The sequence below is a fragment of the Lissotriton vulgaris genome (genome assembly GCF_964263255.1).
Source record: "Lissotriton vulgaris chromosome 9 unlocalized genomic scaffold, aLisVul1.2 SUPER_9_unloc_1, whole genome shotgun sequence".
Classification (NCBI taxonomy): domain Eukaryota; kingdom Metazoa; phylum Chordata; class Amphibia; order Caudata; family Salamandridae; genus Lissotriton; species Lissotriton vulgaris.
The window spans coordinates 497,266-517,432 of record NW_028240616.1 but is presented as its reverse complement, the minus strand read 5'-3'; positions in this window follow the sequence as shown (position 1 = coordinate 517,432).

The window sequence follows — 20,167 nt, the reverse complement described above, 5'->3', positions numbered from 1 at the left end:
AGGAGCGCTGTTTATGCAGCGTCTCTTCCTCATTAGGACACCAAACCGTATAACTGGGACATTGTTAAGGCTCCAGCTCGGGGATTAAGGTTATATGCAAACCCATATTGCTGATGAGTGACAATGACTGTTTTGCTTTGCTTCCCACTGTTGGTCTGGGCAAGCATCCAACTATCTTTCCAGGAATTAGACTATCATAAAAACTTCCTGGTTCTCTTCTGCACGGCTACATCTGGCACGCAAAGAAAGCCCAACGGTTGGAGGGCACGTGAGTGGGAAATGCCTACGTGTTAGGGCGTGTGTACACTTAGGCACTGGTAAAAATAATGCTATATAAGCAGTGTACAAAATTGTGACATTTTGTGGAAATTGTGGGAAATTATGTGAAATTCTTCAAAATTATCTAGCCTCGAAATTGCACGGGAGACATTTTCTGGAATAACCAGTCTCTCCTGGAAGAAAAATGTGAAATGATGCAAATTTTGTGGAATACAAAATTAGCAATTTTGCAAAGTTCACATCTTTACCAGGCATAATACATTTTTACACAGCCCTGCCCTATATATAATCAGCAGCAAGTAAGATTTCCTCATAAAAGGAGATCCCTCTGTAAATCTCGTAAAATCTTTATAGGAATATCTTTTGGAGGTGTTTCCCTTCAAAGCATTGAAAGTGGGTGCTGCTGAGTGCTGATAAGATGGTAGCTTACCACTGTGTCTGAATGTTCATCTGATACTTAGGGAAAGATTTATGAAGCCCTTGCGTTGCCTTGTGGCATGCAAGGTGACGCAAGGCAATGCAAGAGCTTCAATGAGAGGTACTAAGCCACAAGAAGCCACTTTGCGTGGCTTAATAAATCTGAGGTAATGCAACACTGTGCAAGTCAGTGCCTGCAGCCTTGCTGAATTGGGAAGGCACTCTATGGGTGGAGCGTGGGGATTCCACGCATCCACCTATGATTTGTGGTGTATTCAAAGATTTAGTAAAGCTAGTAAACCTGGGAATGCATTAAAATGGTACGCCATCCCAACAAAGGCATAACGAGGAGAGATATCTTTAGTTTTACTTTTTTATTTTTTTTATTTTTCTCCTTTTGCATTAGCTGCATTCGTTTTTGTCTGCAAAGGTGTCCCTTCCTGCACAAAAACAATCCTGCCAGTAACGCAGGCACCCTTACTAGGTGTTCTTGCCCAGGGAGAGAGCATGAATACGTAATATCTTAGTAGATATGGCACATTCCTGCTCTCTCCCTGTCATGCAACACAACAGAGCAAGTTGTCTTGCTGCATTGCATTGCATGACATCTTAGTAAATCCGGCCCTCTTTGACTGAATGAGCACTTTCACAGAAGCTGGTGGGGCATCCGGAAGATATCAACATTTCCAAACAGGAGCATATAAAAATCTAAAGTCTAACTTGGTTTGCTCAACGCTCCTGGGGCTTTCATAATTTGAAAGGTGAGCAAATGTGTCTCGTAGGAATTGTTTATCTAAATCATCTTTAAACAGTATACCCAACAAGTGCTGCTGATCCTTGCTCTATATGAGAAAGCATCTGGGCTTACTATTAACAGGCCGAAATCTGTCTTGGCTCCCCTGAAAGTGCCCCCGTTTGATGCGGATTGGTCAAAGCAGCTTAAGGTGCGCAGACTCAGTTTCCAATTTCTATGAATGTATGTTGCACTAGAGCCAGGTATAACATGGAGCTTAAAAAATAGTCCTGTGATGTCCCTGGTCCCGCTTAACAACAGACCTAAGTTGCCTCTTAATGTCTTGAACTGCACCGCTCTGTTCAAGATGATCACCCTCACCCACTGGTTATACACATTACAAAACCTTTGTTTGCTATTGCCACAAACTTGATGGCGCCAACTGCAGGCTAATCTTCAGGGATTCTTGTGGCTTCACCAACCTAACCGCATAGCATATGGGAAAGGCACTCAATCAACATGGGATGGGGCTGGGGAAGGCAGATGTGCACCATTACGATTGGGTGACTCAGCTGCTGGTGGTCAATGAATGGCTGAGTGAGGGATGGTGGGACTTGGCATAGCTGCTGGAAGTGGTCAGAATGGGCCTGGACACTGTAGAAGGGCTGCTGTATGTCACTTCTATTCCATCGCATCCTCCCGAGGTCACAAGGGTGGTTCTTGAGACCTGGTGTATGGCACGACGGTGGACTGGCTAGGATCAAAGTATTACACTTACGACCCTCCTCATGGTTGGCAGGTGGTCGCATCTAGTTTATTTATTCTTTTTTTCTTTTAAAGGTTTTATATAGCGCTGGCTAGACCCGGAGGTATCAGAGCGCTTTACATGAGTATCAGGTCAAAGTTACAAGTTACATTGATTACAAAGGTTACAAAGTTATAAGAGCATGGCAACATAGTTACTTGTAAGGTCGAGATAAACAATAAGCACAAATACGTAAGGGGAAAGGCAGGCAAAGGGCGAGATTCAGGAGAGGGGGGGTAGGTGCAGGGGAAGTAGACAGGTAATGAAGGCGGGAAAGAGGATGGGAGTGTGAGACATCACATGGAAAGAGGAGGGGAAGGGCGACAGGGACACAAACCGGTAGACTAGTAAAAGCAACATCCAAAGTCCAGTAAGCTGTGATCCCAGGGGAAGTGGCATCACTTCCATATCTCTGTTGTGAGAGGCTCCCATTATGCAGTGGACTCTCTCAGATGGGCCTCCAAGACTCCAAGGCTTACATACTGGATCCTTCCCCAAAAAGGGGAGAGGGAGTGCTTTTGCAAGGGGTGCCATACCATACCTCAGCTGTGAGTGGCTCCCTTGGCACAGTGGACTCTCTCAGTGGGTGCGCTGAGACTCCAGAGTATAAATATTGGATCTATCCCCAACAAGGGGAGGAGTGCTTAGTCAAAGGGCACAAACGACAAGGGGCTAGGCAGAGTAGCAGGCAAGTGGAGAGATTCATGGGAGGGAGAGGGGATGTTATGCCTTGTAGGAGGATGTCTCGGAAACACCACGGAGTTGAAGCTCTGTCCACAACTCCCCCACACCGGTTCACTCTACACCAATGATGTATATATAGACTGGTGATAAGAGATGATGCCAATGTAGGGAAAGCAGGGAAACAAAACAAGGAAAGGTTGGGGAGACACAGGAATCTTAAATCCAGGATGCGAAGAGAACTGGTCAGCACTCACTATGGCCTCAGGATCTTCTCCTATAAATAATGAAAAATGATTAATAGAGTGTTTAGTATATCTGTGAATATGTATGTAATTAACAGGGATACTTAGTACCTGGAAACTACGTGCAGTGCATCTACCTGTACGTGACTTCACTTCTGTTGTCTTCACATAAAAGTAGGTAGTGTGATGCAGAGGAAAGAACACTCCTATAAGATATGGATCTTAGGTTAGCTCTCAGTGTGTAACATGGGCAGATATGTGTATAGTGGGCAATATATATATACAAGTACCTAACGCTTAGCGTGCCGTGAGAAGAATGACTCCCTGTTTCTCCACAAGAAGTAAATCCCGCATCCTAATGATAATTCCCTAAAATATAAGTGAGATAATCAGTATCTCCTTAGACTGTCTCGTGCAGATATTGACCCTTAGGGAAATGGTCGTACCTGTTTTGTGTCGTCAAATAAGGCTTAGAAGAAATCCTGGAGCTCAGAGGCACAATCTGTGTTGCTCCTAATAACAACATAAAACTACCCCTGCTTCTAACGATAAAGCAAACAAAACTCCGTAACGAGGTGCGACAAATAACCAAAAAACAAACACCAGCGCGAAGCATGCACTGGTTTGTAAACTCACACGAGTTTACTTCTGAACAGGATAGCCCTCGTACTTATCTGGCTAGAAGAGTGCTCGATAATCAGGAGGACGATGAGGAACCACAGAGAACTCCCGACGAAGCCCGGACGCCACCACTGTGACCCGGAAGCGATGCTCAATACCCGGAAGGAACGCAAAGCGTCGTACCATAAGAGAGAAAGGACTTTATAGTATTATCACGCATGCGTTAGTCCTTGCGCATGCGCTCTCCAGACCCTAGCAGCTCGCGCCAACCAAGCGTTTGCCAACCACGTTGTTATCGGATCGGCAGGCATGACAGGGGATAGGAGCTAGGGAAATAGACAAAGAGGCTGGCTAGACCCGAAGGAATCAGAGCGCTTTACATGAGGAGTGGAAGGGTAAGGGGATAGGGTAAAGGGGCAGGAAGAAGATAGGATGTAGAGACAAGGGCAAAATCTGCCTAAGGTCTGGCTGGGTAGGTGATGGCAGTGGGGGGTGGGGGGGAGACCACAACCCATCTCCTCTTTAGCTATCTGGTAGCTCCGCCGGGCATCAGCCAAATCGCTTGGTCTCCACAGTCTGGGGTAAGTTCCGCAGTTTCCAAGTCCTGATGTGTAAGCAGGTTAGGGGATAGGCTCAAGGTCTGGTCAATGTCCAATTGTTGTCTCAGGGAAGTAAAACGATGTGGAGGGGACCACTATGGAAGCCATCTTGGGGTCAGGCAGGGGACTGTACTGTACACTGGTGGCCATCCTAAGGTCAGGCAACAGGTAGTTAGTGTCTGTATCCCGGACATCTTCCACCAGAGAATAATAGTCCCAGTCCTGGAAGAGACATATGGAAAGGGGTGCAAAGCCTACCGTAGCTCCTGTGATCCCAAAGATGCAGTGACAGGACCAAGAATAAGAAGACAGCTCCCAGCGCGGGCGCCATTTTGGTGTCAGGCAGGGCTCCACAAGGAAATCTTTACTCATGCACCAAAGTCAGAAACTGCAAATGATGTTGGGAACCCATCAGCCCGCTGCGGTCATTAGCGGTGGTATCTGTGCCCCTCGGACCAATCACTCACTACAATCATCATTTCGTTTGCTGCACCCAAATTTGAAAATATGCGGGGGGAGGCCTATCACATTGCCCCCAGCCCCACAAGTGATCACCAATCACCAAATGCCAGCCTGTTACTTGTGCGTGTATCAGAGCCCACATGGCTCCTCCCTAGAAGGATTTGGTGGGTGGGATAAGATCAGGATTGCCAAGGTGGGAGACATCTGGCAGGGAGCACACCTTCAGTCCTATGAGGTGCTGCAGAAAGAGTGTGGCCTGCACAGGTCTCAGTTCTTTAGGTACCTGCAGTTGCGTCATTCCCTGGAGCAACACTGCAGTTCCTTGGGGAATGTTCATGAGTGTAGCCCCTTGGAGTCCCAGATTCTAATTGAACCTATCACAGAGAAAGAATTTTCACAAATTTATAAATCCCCTACAGTCCATTCCCTAGATGTATTTTTGCGCCTCAAGGCCCGATGGGTGCGGTGGGTGGGGCCCCTGGAGGATTTTGACTGGAGGGATCATCAAATAGCATCTAGAGTGCAGGTTACTCTCTGCTGTCTATTCTACTACGTGTCCTGGAGGTGGTGTGTGACGCCAGAGGGGATAAGATTTTGGTGGGGATTGGAGTTGCACTGGCCAAGAGAGCAGTTGCTAAATGGTGGAGGTTGCACTCTTCTCCTCCGGTAGCTCCCTGGAAGCAGGTAATGGATTGGTACGCAACGCAAGAGAAGGCTGTATACACAGCTAGGTTGTGCCCCAAAAAACATGAGACGGTAGGGGGAAAGTGGATGGTGTGTTGGGGATTCCTTTGAAATGTATATTGGAGTGGGATGTGATGGTGTACAACCAGTGGTATTATTTTCTTTTATTCCTGGGTTTGTGGGAGTGTTGTGGGTGGATGAATGCTCCAAAATCAATACAATTCAGTTTCTTAAAACACAATTATAACCAACTTGACTCAAACCTATTTCTTTGACTTATCACACAATGCTCATGAGCTTTGTCATCAATTGCTGATTTACATAGCGCAGTGGGCTGGCCGAAATTGTTTAGTGAAAAAACTCGTAGAACATATTTTACTAATTTGTCCCTATTTGTACATTATTAGCTCTGACTAAACCGGAATTGAACAAAACTTTACATGTGGCCGTTTCTAAACTAATTGATTTGTGTATGTGTTTTTAATTAATTGCTTCATGTTCCTGTGTGCTTTTTTCTCCCTTTCAATCCAATTGTAAACTGAATTTTATTGGAATTATGTCATGAAATGCATTTTCTAATTCTAAAATGTTATTTTGATGCTTAAAATTGTTTCTAACAAAATTCCAGCGCAAAGTAGTAGGTTTTATTGATTTTTGAACTTTATTTTTCCTATTCAGTCATCTGTTGATATCCACCCAGCCCCTCCCTACAGCGCTTACCTGCATTGGCTGCGACTGCTAACAGGTCAACCTTGAGGCTAACACTTCAAGCAATGAGAGCCAATACAATCAAAGGAGTGTGATAGATTGTGAATTTTAAACATTCTAGTCATACCTGATACTATGAAAACAAATATCTTTTAATGGATTTGACCATTTTTAAAGGCTATTAATAGAAATATTTCAACAGGGCAATGAGTGATTCGAGAACTGGGGAGCAGCTTCTAAAGATTTCCAAACAAAGGGCCATATGCATGAACACATTTTCCCATAGACACAGAATGGGCAAAACCCTGTGATGTATCTGGCCCAAAGCACTTCAGAACCAGAGTACAGTCCTTTCTGACAATACCTTCTGATAAATGACAGTGAGCTCCTGAAATACTTTTCAATCTATCTTCAGAAAGATGCTCCTGCCTGGCTGTTGCCCATAGGCTCGTTGTTGTCTGCTCATCAGGATGCTGCAACATATGCCTGCTTGCAGTGCACACGTTAGGATCTCAGAATACTGAAATTAGAGGGCTACTGCGCCTGATTTCGGGATGTGTGACTGGTGAATCCTAATGCATCTTCCATTTCTTCTGAGATTGAACAAGTGAGTGCCAATCAGTTGGCAATATTACTTGCTGTTAGTTATTCTGCAGGAATCTGAGTTATCTTAAAACCAAATAATATAGCTGTTGTCAGCAGCCTACACTGAGAACTGCTCAGTGTGTACTGCTTACAACAACTATTTTATTTTGATTTCAAATAACTCAGATTCTTGGCAGAATGATTGCGATGTTTGAGCTACAAACGTGCAGGAGGCAGCATGCCTGAAGAACTGGTTAAAAAGGTAGTTGTCTTCAAATAATTTTGGATCAACAGTGTTCTAGCATGCAAAGTATACAGGTATTTTTTCCAGCTCCAGAATATTTAGAAAGAAGTTGTGGGTGATGGTCAATGTATTACAAAGATGTCAGTCCAACATAAACAAAAATTGTGCTTCTGTTTTTTGCAAATGTTCTAATACCAACAATCATGCTTTTAATTCTTTTCTGAAGTGCAGTGCCCACAAAGTGCCTAATCTACTAAAATATCAATGTTGCTTTTAAGTCCTGCAGGGGCGAACTGCTTTGAAAAATGCAACATTTGTTATGCATTTTGTCAAACATGCTTTGAGAAAAATTACCTTATTTTCTATAATGGTTGTTCCTAAATGCCCATACTAATGATAGCAATCAGCTTGCATGTGGCATCACATTGATGGCCTATTAATGACCAACAACACCATTAAATTATTATGACCATTAGCCCAATATGGCATTCCTTGAATGGGGCACTAGAGAGACATCAGACAAACAACATGGCTAACAGTCTGTCATATAACATTAGAACAATTAGTGCACAAATTAGTGTTTTAATTGTGCAATGCTATGGTACTGGCAACCTATTACACACAATATCAGAGTTATGTTGCTATTAATCGGACCCATATGGTCCCATAAGCATTTTGTTGCCAACATACACTAGTTTGAAGAGAAAGGGCACAGCGATGCAATGTCGGCACAGCAGAAGTACTCTGCATAGAAACAATCACAGAGAAAAACACACAAGGCATTCATTCAAGCAAATTCCACATCTGTCTTACAATGCAGTCTCAGAAACTAATCTTGGAGGAGTTTGCTATAGACTGCAGAGGTATGCCTCTGCTTAGGCATAACTTATGTGTTTAGGCTTCACATAGCTGAGCTAACTCTTAGTTTACCCACATGTCATATGCCAGACACCTGAGCTATCCCACAGATGACAATAATCCATCATCAAATAGACAAGAGCCACAACACATAATTTCTGCTCTATTTCTTCTAAATTTGCCAGTGGCCCTGTGTTTAGTACCTGAGGGTTCCCATTAAATATATATATAGAAAACATACACATGCAAGATCTGAGTTTTGTTACAGATAAAGTGCAAATAATGCTCCAAAGCATCTTGGCACTGAACTGGTTAACAACATACATCAGAAAGGATATGGGGATAAATCAATGACATAGAGGAATTTTAAAAGCCTTCCTAAGCATAAAATGACCCTCTATTTTTCAAGATGGTTTGTGTCCAAACAGAGGAAGCAACAAAAGAGAAAGAACATAAGGGAGCCATGGCATCATGGATTCAGGCAACAAAAATGTAGAATGGGCCCCAACGAAGGGAGGAAGTTCCCTACATACCAGGCCCGGTGTTTTACAATGAGAAAATAAACACCCACAATTGGTACCCGTTCAGCAAGCCTGCAGTGCTCTGAATGGGGTGCCCCCATGGCAGCTGCCCTCACTGCACAGAAATTCCATCCAGGAAGGTGAGGATCTTTAAATAGGTCAGACGGTCCTCTGCCTGAGGGGCAGATGCCAGGGGCCTTATTTATGAAGGCCTTGCGTCAGTTTTGTGCCGCCGGTGCGTCACTTTTTGCGCCATATTTAAAAAGTGACGCATCTAGGTAGATGCGTCACTTTTTAAACCCCTGCGCCACATTATACCTGCGTCAGGTATAATGTATGCAGAGGGGGTGTTCCCCCGCAAAAAGCCTCGTAATAGTGATGCAGTGAAATCTATGAGATTTCACTGCGTCACTTTTAGGACGCTGTTGCGTCAAAATCTTGCGCCTGCCTCACAGCAGGCGTAAGACTGACGCAAGCCCTTTCACATGGGGCTTTCCCCATGTGAAAGGACGCATTGATGGAGTTGCGTCACTTTTGTGACACACTCCATCAATGCGTCACTTTTGCGCTTACAGATACGTCAGAAAAACTGACGTATCTGTAACTCCTTGCGACATGATGCATCATACATTAAATATGACGCTTTAGGAATGTCGTAAGGAGTGCGCAGTGAAAAGTGTGCATCGCTGTTTTCACGCAGCGATGCGTCACTTTTCATAAATGAGGCCCCATGGATTTATCCCTCTGGCAGATCTGCAGACTATCCAGCAGGTTCTAAATATTTCCCTAAGCATGGTCTGGTCTACAAGTTTTATATTTGTGCAAGGCATTTCACATATCAGGTGAGTCTTGTGGCCTTTGCATCTTGTCATTGTCTTAAAATTATCTGGATTATCTATGTAGCTAAATTAGTAAAACCCCTCCCCCATGTCATAGTCTTCTGGATAGCCTACATTGGACTATTTAGTGTGAGAATAAAGTGCATGACATTTGCGTTTAAAATGATACATACAACACAGCGAGGTTCTAGGTAGCATATATACATGTTAAATAAGATCTGCGAGAGTGCAAAGCCTTGAGGCACACAACATATTATATCAGCTTTTTGAAATCTAAAAGATGATATCATCATAGTAAATTCTCTGTTGCTTAAGACTAATCTGATCAAATTGGATACATTTGATTTAATACCTACCTCCTCATGATGCCCGTTTTCCCTGGTCCGGACTACTTCTTGGTAAATCAATTGCCACTACCAGTGTAGCTTCTCCACTTAAATCAGGCCTAAAGCCCATTTGGCGATTGTCTAGGAGGACATGCTCCTGAAAAATGACTAGACAACCTACAAGCAGGACATTTTTCTCTTATCTTGGTAGGAACAAGCAATAAATAAATAGGTCTGTAGTTTATAACTTCTTGGGGGTCTGAATTAAATGTATTTAAGCAGTGGCTTAGCTGCAGATTTCTTCCACTCTCGCTACTGAAGGAAGAATTCAAAATCCAGGCGGTAGCAGATATTAGAACAAGTGCCATTTCTTTCAGAGTTTACAGTGCACAGGTCATCTAGAGATCTCTGCGCAATTGTTCTTACCTGCACCTCTGAATGTGTTTCTATGCATCATGTGTTATGCTTTTATGCCTATACCCCTAAATGTATTGTGATGCTTAGGTGGTTGTTCCTCCTAGTACAGGTGTTGCTAGTGAGGTCCCCTGCGTGATATTTTCCTAAGGTGGTTAGGGTTGCGTAGGTCGTACTTACCTTTCACCAGTGGTTACTGGTGGTGTGCTACATTTGCTATTTGGTGCTACAGTGATTATTATTCTATGTTCTATGTTTAAAGTGCGAATCTTACCAAGTGCTAGTTCTAAAAGTGCCTATTCCTGACAGTGGCCCACGTGGCCCTGTCCCATGTACCTAATCCCCTGTAAATTCTGTCTGTGCCTATGGCACATTGTAAAGTCTGTATTTATTATCTAATGTACAATACAAAGGCTATTTTTACATATAACCTTGTGTAGAGTTCCTTTTGTGGGGGGCATGGGATGTTGTTGCTGGGGGTGCATGCCCAAATGCTTTACACATCGCCTCTGAGATAAGCCTGACTGCTCGTGCCAAGCTACCAAGAGGGTGAGCAGGGGTTATCTTGGCGGGTGACTTCCTTGCCCTGACTTAGAAGGGTGGTTTCTGCCTGACTTTGGCGCAAGCCTTATTCAACCAGAAATCCCATTTCTAACACACGCCAATAGGGAGAGTGGAAAAAGAGGGGGGTGGAGTGGCTATTATTTTTAAAGACTCTTGGGTTCTAGCAGCCGCAGGTACTCTGAACCTGAAGGGGATAGAGGGTCTGAACTTCTGCTTGCAAATTGATCCTTCAAGTTCCTTTTCTGGCATCCTTGTTTCTAGGCTACCGGACTGCACCCCTAATATTATTAGTGAGCTAAGTAACTATATTACTCAGAAATCAATAATGTATGCAAATTTCACTGTTCTAGGTGATTTTAATCTACACGTTAATGATGTATCCTGTACCCTTGCAACTCATCTTGTACTGTCGTTGGGGGGGATAACCTCATGCAACATGTTTTAGCCCGACACATAAAGCTGGCAACACTCTTGATCTTATACGTTCCAACATAGCCTCTTTGAGCACTGCTACCCCAATTAAACTGATTTGGTCAGAAAATTATCTGATTCCATTTTGTTTTTGGGTGGTTAGACTTGGGCAGAAGAGAGGTAGCCAAATCTATATTAAACGTAGCTGTAAAAACCTGACAGATGAGATATTAGACCCCATCTTACAGGCCAGCAAACCACTATTTTTAGCTGACCCCGACAAGGATGTCATGGCTTTTAATCACTGGATCTCAATAGCTGTCAACTCTGCGGCCACATCCAGATCTGCCAGATCAGCAAGACTCTCCCCCTCTGCCCCCTGGTTTACGGAGGCACTTAGAGAGGCAAAAGAGCGAGTGTAAAAGACTGGAAAGTCAGTGGAGAGCAAGTTACAGTGAGACGGCCAAGGCCACATATAGAACAGCTTTGAAGGAATTCCACAGCCAGATTAGGGCAGCTAGGAGGGAATTCTTGACCGATTGCATCTACAAGGCAGATAATTCTACTAAGGAGGTGTTTAAAGTGGTCCAGTCCTTCCTCAAACCAAGTGCCACAGACACTGCGGCTGAGCCATCTCTTGCTCTGTGCGAAGACATCTCCGAATTCTGCGATGCTAAGATTCGGGATGTTTATAAATGGTGAAGACGGAGAAACATGATAAGAGGGAAGGGCATGATACGGAACCGTCTCTTACAGAGTTTACTATTACCTCGAAACAGGAGGCCTTGGCACAAATTTTAAAATGTAAATGAGGGGCACCTAATGAACCTTGCCCCCCTAATTTATGGAAGGTGATGGCTTATTCCCTATCAGATACTTTGCCGTGCATTTAGAATGCTTCCCTGTCATCTGGCATCTTTCCGGATATTTGGAAACATGCCACTCTCCTCCCGCTGAGGAAAAAACCCAGAGGGGATCCAGCGGATCTGATTAATTATAAGCCCATCTCCCTGCTACCAGCTCCGGCTAAGATGCTGGAAAAACTGGTGCAGCGGCAGCTGACCTGTTTTATTGAAAGGGAGGGCCTTTTACATGACACTCAATCGGGATTCAGGGCCGTTTTTAGTACAGAGACTGCTCTCTTATAGGTGGCGGAGCTGGTCAGACAGGTGGCTGACTCAGGGGCATCCACGATGCTGGTGCTCCTGGATTTGTCAGCAGCATTCGATACCATTGACCATTCGCTGCTGTCTGGGAGATAATGGGAATTGGGCATTGGTGGTACGGTATTGGCCTGGCTGGAATCATTTTTGGGTAATCGTACACAGAAGGTTGCTCTCCAACCATTTCTGTCCAATCCAAAACAGCTCTGGTGCGGAGTTCCTCAGGGGTCAGCACTGAGCCCCGTTCTGTTCAATCTGTACCTGGCCCCTTTGTTCTCTTTGATAGCCAACTGGGGGGTCAGAGCAATCTCCTACGCAGATGACACCCAGTTGGTCTTCACTTTCAAGGAGCAGACTGAGGCCGTTTTTGAGAATGTCAGGGGATGCTTAAGGGATATTGCGCTATGGATGAATAGCAATAAACGTAAGCTAAACGCGGGTAAGACAGAGGTGCTGTTCTTTGGTAAGGATCCTCCCCCTGCTTCGGGCCTCTGGTGGCCGACAGAAATGGGCCATCCCCCTTTCTCGGCGGATTGTATAAAAAACTTTGGAGTGAAGTGGGAGGCTGACCTCTAATTTTCTGCACAGATACGCCAGGTGACTGCAACCTGCTTTTTTAAATTGAGGAGTTTAAAGAAATTCCTGCATTTGCTGCCAGAGGAATGCCGGAAAAGCATAGTACATACATTATTGACATCGAGGCTGGACTATGCCAATGGCCTCTATCTGGGCCAACCACTGTATTTGATCAAGCGCCTGCAGATGGTGCAAAACGCGGCTGCGAGGCTGATCGCGTGACTACAATTTCGCAAACATGTCTCTCCACATCTAAAAGCACTTCACTGTCTTCCAATAGCCAGGAGAATTCAATTCAAGGCCTTGACACTGGCATTCCGAGCTCTGCATGGAACATGCCCAAATTATCTAAAACAAAGATAACATGGTTATAAGCAGGTTAGATCCCTGAGGTCCAACTCACAATTGTTACTGTGTATTCCCCGCTTCAAGAAAGCACGCATGGGGGGTCAGGTCTTTCACGCTGGGAGCAGCAAAACGGTGGAATTCTCTGCCCTATAACTTCCGCTCCATAGAAACTGAGACCCTTTTCAGGAAAATGGTTAAAACCTGGCTCTTCACGGCAGACTAGGGTCCGGAGATCTGGTCTCTGTTTCCTTCTGCTGCTGCCATGAGATAACCATAACTATGATTGCTGAATTTGTATAGCTTTGTGTGTGTAAACTTTGTTTTTTTAGTGAATGTATAGATAAGCAGGTTCAAACGAGTTGCAATTTTAGGAGAAGTGTGGCTCAATGGTTAGAGCGGCAGACCCTGATTCAGAGGTGTAGCTCGGGACCAGGGTTCAATTCCCGCCTCGGCGGGTGTTGGGCTCAATTTCCGCGGACCTGATAATTCTTGCCTCGGTGCCTATTCTAATCATGGGTCCCACTCTGCAACTCTGGGCAATAGCTTGCTTAATCTCCACAATGGCCCCAACAACGCTAGGATGCCTGGCTTCACCTTGGGGGTGCCCAGGAGTGGGCACTTCACAGGGAAAAGCCAGGAAGCGGTATGCGTACAAGCGCCTGAGATTCCCCTTCGGGGGTTGATTCGGTGCGTATACAAATACTACTCCATTTACATTTGTGTCCTTCATATAGGTTAGATTGTCACGGTCCAATAGTCCTTACACAATTTTCTATTACGGAATATTAAGCACATTCTGTTTTTTTCCAAGAGTGCACTCGAAAATTCAAAAGACATCGGTCTAATTGACTGGGGTAGTCTCATGAATTGCTTGTAATTATACTTGTTTCCCTTGAAGGGGTGAGTGCATTAACTAATGGCAAATTTGCACCTATGAACACACATCCTTGTACTGAATCAAACGTTTCCGAAAATTCCACCAATACTCTTGATGTATGTCCATTATACCATTGTATTTTAATTCCGTTCATTTTATAGAACTCAATTTACATTAGAAAAGAAGAGACTAAAACAATTCAAAAGTGACTTTCCTTTAAGGCAAGTGGAAAATGTGTGTTTGTTTCTATAACTCCCTACCAAAAGATAAGAGAAAATAAATAGGAAAACTAATAAACCTGAAAATATGAAGATTCTTCTCTTTCCCAATGAAACGTAACACAAAATATAATGCTTAGATTATCTTTTCTACATCGTGCATAAACAATGCATTCATCTCCAGTTGGATTTCAAGAGCGAGGGACACTCTTTTCCACTGCAGATGATATATAAGAAGAGATGCTAAAAATAATAACAAGGGGGAAACATTTGCATCCTTCAATTTGTAACCTAAATAAATAGACAATAGCATCAGCAAATTAAAGATAAATCCACTTAAAAGCGTTGTATGAAATAGATTAAATGATTTGATATATCGGAGGATACAAATGAATTACATTTCTGACGATGGTATGGAGAACAAATAGAAGGTGAGTTCCACGGTCCCAATTAAAGTGAGAAAAAAACATCTTAATTATGAAGAATTAATTTTGATAGTTTGGTGTTGAAATATTCCAATAATAAAAATGATTTAAGTGAGTAGGAAAATCATTAACCAATATGCCACTTCGCCATGATGAAGGGTAACCTGTTACTGCATGAAAAATAAACACAGTTCTGTAAAGTTATTAAACAGAACTTAGCTTTGCTGTGTGGCAATGCGATTGAGTGGGTAAATGAGAAGCCCTCGTACCAGTGAGCCTACATATGTATATTGATCAATACAAAACGTTTCTTTCTTCATTTCTGAATCCTATATATCCTATTTGTCCTTCAAAGTATCATTACATTGAAGTACCTTTTTTATTCTTACCTACTGTAACTGTTTATTTAAATCAGATAATGAAATGATACTGAGTCTTTGTATTTAATTTTTAGAGATTAAAGTTGGACCTCGTTTTCTGACATCACTGTCAAATATTGTTAATTATGTCAAACAGAGTTTGCATTGATAGTCCTGAAGAAGGAATTGAAGAAGGTTGCATACATGGTAAAATAACTGTTTTATTTTATTGTGGATTTTTATGGTAAATAGTATCCAATTATTGACCTCCAAAACTGGCTCATACCTCGCTAATTAATGAAATCAGCATTCTGTTTAAAGGGATTGACCTGTGGTACTAACAAGAGTGAATTCGATGCAAAAACAATTATGTATAATTGACGAATTAAGAATTTTGGGAGATGAGTGCATGAGATAGGAATCAAAAGAGGTTACATTGCCTTTGACCTAAATGATTTTAAGTAGTTTATTCTGTAAAATGTGTTTACAATTACGAAATAATGCAAAAAAGAATCAGTAGACTGTCAGGTATACTATTCAATCCCAGAAAAAGTAATGTTATTTTTTAAAATAGTAAACTAATAAACCTTAAAGCTCTGCTTTTGGGTTGTTGGTTGCCTTTTGTGTGTGTGTGTGTACATATATGTTCCCCTGCATAACCCAAACCTTTGCAAGAAATCAAGAAATCTTTTACACCTGGGGACTTTTGAGATGTAGGAACACGCCTGACCAGAAATAGCTTTCGCTATTGCGTTAAGCCAGGAACAAGTTATTTGAACTCAAACCCCAGCAACAAATGACAAGTCACAACCAGTCCTGCTGTAACACCTGACTTGCCAAAGCTTCGCTTAAATCTTTAAAAACTGAAGATATAAAAATAGTTCACTTGGGTATAACTTATGCCTGTGGCTCTCGCATTGCTGCAACCATGCGGTGTGCAATTACACTGAGGTGCAGTGACAGGTTGAGTTTCATGTCTTGCTCCACTCCCTGTTTTTCTCTCCACACCCCACCTTCCCCCAGGGACAGGCTGACTCATGTGACCTTCCCACAGGCTGTCCTTGAGCTGTCATGTGCTCAAGCTGGTAGCCTGAGGTGGCACAGGGGATTCAAACGTATATCCTCAGTACTCTGTTTCCCAGAGTCTAAAGCAAACATATGCACATTAGAATGAATACAGCTTTTGTCTGCTTTTCGAGTGGTGTTTTGATCTATTTTGCTGCTAATGAAAATAGGAGATCTGTTCAGAAGACCTGGCCTTATAAGGTTCATTGAGAGTCAACTTTCAGTATGCCACTTGTCTTGAAGGTAAATAATTGTATATGCGGTTTTGGTGTACACATGAGCATTGAGGCGCTAAAACTCAATATTGATAAATTGGTGGAACAAGTTAAAATCCACAAAATGTGTGAAATTTTGAGTGGTGTAAATGAATGATTCACTATAAGTATGTGTACAGGAATGTATGACAGATCCTTTCTTGAATATGCATGAGACAAGAATGGACTTCTATCATACAAATCCATTGACGTTCTAGATGACCCCTCCCAAAGGCATGAACCTGATGAGGACAGTAGGTCTCTGGTGCTGCTTGTAAAATGCCTAAGTCATCAGAGAGGGTCCAAAATAGCCGTGAAAACCATTTCCCAGACAGGAGTGAATATATCTTGCCATAGATTATTTATAGACCTGACTTTTAAAAGCAAAACATGAGATCAAAGGGTCTCTGCTGACACATGGCTACTTGATTCGATGCTGAAACAAAGCATTGATTGGCCGGTTTCTCATTAAACAAGATCGTGTATATTAAAAGTTTAAGCTTAGAGGTAGTGACATTACGCACACTATGACACCAATGGCATTAGAGAATACATCACTTATCCCACCTCATCCGCGTAGTGGACTCTTATTTAGTGAGAAGGGCAAGGTGTAAACACTACATGAAAGGCTTGTAGGCTTTGGTTACTTTTTGTTCCTGCTGCTGCCTTTATGACCCCTGAAAACAGCATTAATTAGGGCAGTTAGTGGGATACAAAAGGGCACTTTTTATTACATTTCATATAGAATAGTTTGAATTTGAATTTGAATTTGAAGGGATTTATATAGCGCTCGTACACCTGGCGGTTTCTTGGCGCTCACTGACAATTGCTACTAGGCAGGTCGGAAAAGGGGGTGAGAAGAGTGTGTAAGATGGGAAGGCTTGGGTGAAGAGGAAAGTCTTCAAGTCTCTACGGAAGAGGGGGTATTGGGTGCAGGTTCTGAGGTGCAATGGAAGAGAGTTCCAGAAGACTGGGCCCGTGGTAGAAAATTTAGAGCCACCCCACTTCTTCCGTTTAAAACGGGGTACCAGGAGAAGATGGTGAGAGGCGGATCGAAGGTCTCGTGCAGGCGTGTAGGATTGAATGGTTGAGTTGATGAAAGAGGGGGCAGATCATGTCCGGGCTTTAAAGATGGTGCAGCCAAGCTTGAATAAGATTCGTTGTCGGACAGGGAGCCAGTGCAGGGTAAAGAGGAGAGGGGTTGCGTGATGTGACTTAGAAAGGTTGAAAACCAGCCGAGCAGCCTGGTTTTGGACAAGTTGAAGGCGTCTCAAGAGGTAGTTGGGCATGCCGTGGTAAAGGATATTACCATAATCTAGGCGAGATGTTACCATGGCTAACAGAATTAGTTTGAGCGCTTCTGGGGCGAAAAAACGCGAGACTCTGCGGATAGTCCTAAGTGAAAGGAAGGCTGAGGAAACCACAGCAGAAACTTGAGAGTGTAAGGAGAGTTGATTATTGATTTTAAATCCAAGGGTTTTGACAGAGGGAACAGGGGTGGGAGGGGGGCCAAGTGAAGGGGGCCAAAAAGAAGATGTCCAGGGACTGGAGCAACCACCCGTTAGCACCAACTCCGTTTTGTCGGGGTTGAGCTTCAAGTGGTTGAAGTTCATCCAGTCCTGGATAAAGGTCATAATGGACTGGACATTGGACTTAGACTCAGGGGTGGAGGAAAGGGAAAAAATGCATAAAAAATGTACAGCTTACATATGTTTTGGTCCCTTTGATATTTCTCAAAGGTTATTGTAAGTAACTTACAGTGGAGTCACAGCCCGGGTACAAAATGTAGAGTTTTGCGCTGGCCCGGCAGCTCATTTTTGACTGTGGTAGGAGCAGTTTTTGCAAAACAATGCCAGTCAGTCCTACATGACAAGACATTCCAGCACTATTATCTGCTTTCCAAGGCCAAGCTCCCAAAGAGAATACAGTGAGTTTTATAAATAAAAAAACAGATAACTAGTCTTAATGAATATAGCATGTTACAACTCATGCTAATGCATCGTACTGATAGAATTCAGTTTTCGATGCTCCAACCATCCCTATTTCCATATGTGAGTTAGCATCATATGACTAACTGATGAAGTACGTATATATGCACGTGTGTGTATTTTTCTTCTTATTACTTGATTATTCAAATATATGTGTGACGATATTAGTTCCTTAGCTTAGCCTGTGTGCCTCCATTTTGTGTATCTCTCAGTGTCTGCGAGTCGCACCCGCTCATCTGCCCCTCCCGTAGGAATAGAGAGTTTCACTAAGACAGCAGTTTTCGTTTCTCAGCTTACTGTGGCCGAAACTAACAAGTCTCTTTATCAGTAATATTCTCATGCCCCAGAGACGCTGAAGCCTAGCTCCGCGGCCTTGAGTAAAGATAGCGATGTATCCCTTGCAGGTGCAGATGCCTACTGTATGAGGACATTGTTCCCCTGTCTGGGTTTCAGTAATTTTCCAGAAGGGGCGTACCCTAATGAACTGTGTTGCATTATAATGTACTGTTGTGATGAAGAGAGTCAGTCCTCTCGACGCACTCTTTGGGGTGTTGGTCGGACAGGGCCCTCTCATATGGGAGCTTGTGGCCTAATAAAACACTCTGTTTATTCTTCTCCACTGTCCGGCTGACTTCTTACAGAATTACTATAGGTGAGTGCGGTAAGTCACTCGGGTGGATTTGAGCCACGCTTATCAGATGGCGCCCAAATAGGGACCCCGCGATAAAGATCTTTCTCACCCGTAGGTGGGTAGCAGAAGACCGGGGACCCGCTGGTCGGCACGGTGGGCCCGGGTACCCAACTGTTGCCGAGCTTGGTTCTCGCAGCGCTGCCCCACAGTAGCTGATCGGGAGAGGTCCCGGTTTGGATCTTACGCCGGGGTCCAGAAGGTGGAACTTGGAGCTGACCGTGTTGGTCCTGGCAGCCGGAGGTGGAGAACGGTAGAGGTCGGTACCGCCTACGGAAGGTGAGTGGTCCACCTGTGATTGTTTAAGGAACTGGAGTGTTCCGGGAGACTAGGGAGTCTCCGGTGGTTTGAGGAGCCGGTGTGCTCCTGGGGCTAGTGTGCTCCGGGGAACTCAGAGTGCGAGCAGGCGCTCTGACAGACTTGACAAGGTTGGGAGAATATTTAGATATATTGTTTGTAGTGATCCGACCGGGTGGTACTGTGGTAAAGGCGTGGCTCATTACGGGTGGACTCCGGAACTCACCCTGAACTCCTAGAGTGGTGGTTCAGTGGAGGTGAGCCCTGGGTCTCCTGTGGTAAAGTGCGCAGCGATCCATAGTGCCGCACGGGGAGCGGATGTGTTCTCCATCCTTAGAACAGTTAGTGTACTGTTCGGTCTGCGGTAGGGTCCAGGTTCCCCAGGACTTGGTCGACGGGCCTTGTCCCATTTTGGTAACACGTGTTTGGAAGAATTTTATATGTGTATGTGTGTCCTAATGCATATTATGTGTGTGTAAATGAGCTCGAGCTAGTGATTCAAGGTGACGAATTTTGAGGAGAAGTGTTTTTTTCTACACTAAAGCAGAGATGCCGTGTTTTAGTAAGTTACGATGTTTTGGATGCTGTTGTCGCCCCTCAGATTCCAGGTTGGCCGAGAGCCAACCTGCACCCCCTGAGGGCACTCCAAGCTTTGATATGTATATCAAGCATGGATTGCCCCCGATATTGTTTGGCACTCTATGGCATCGATACACCGCTGACAATGTGGATTTGCAGTGGCCCTTGACGGGCTCTTTTGAAGAAGCTAAATTGGATTATTTGCAGGACAAATTGTTTGCTAGGCGTAGCCGTCAAAGCATGTTTGATTCTTTAAGAGTGTGGCAAAAGGAAGCCAGGAAACGTAAGTTGAGAGAAGAGAAAGAGGCTTTTAAAAAGTCCGCGCAGACCATGG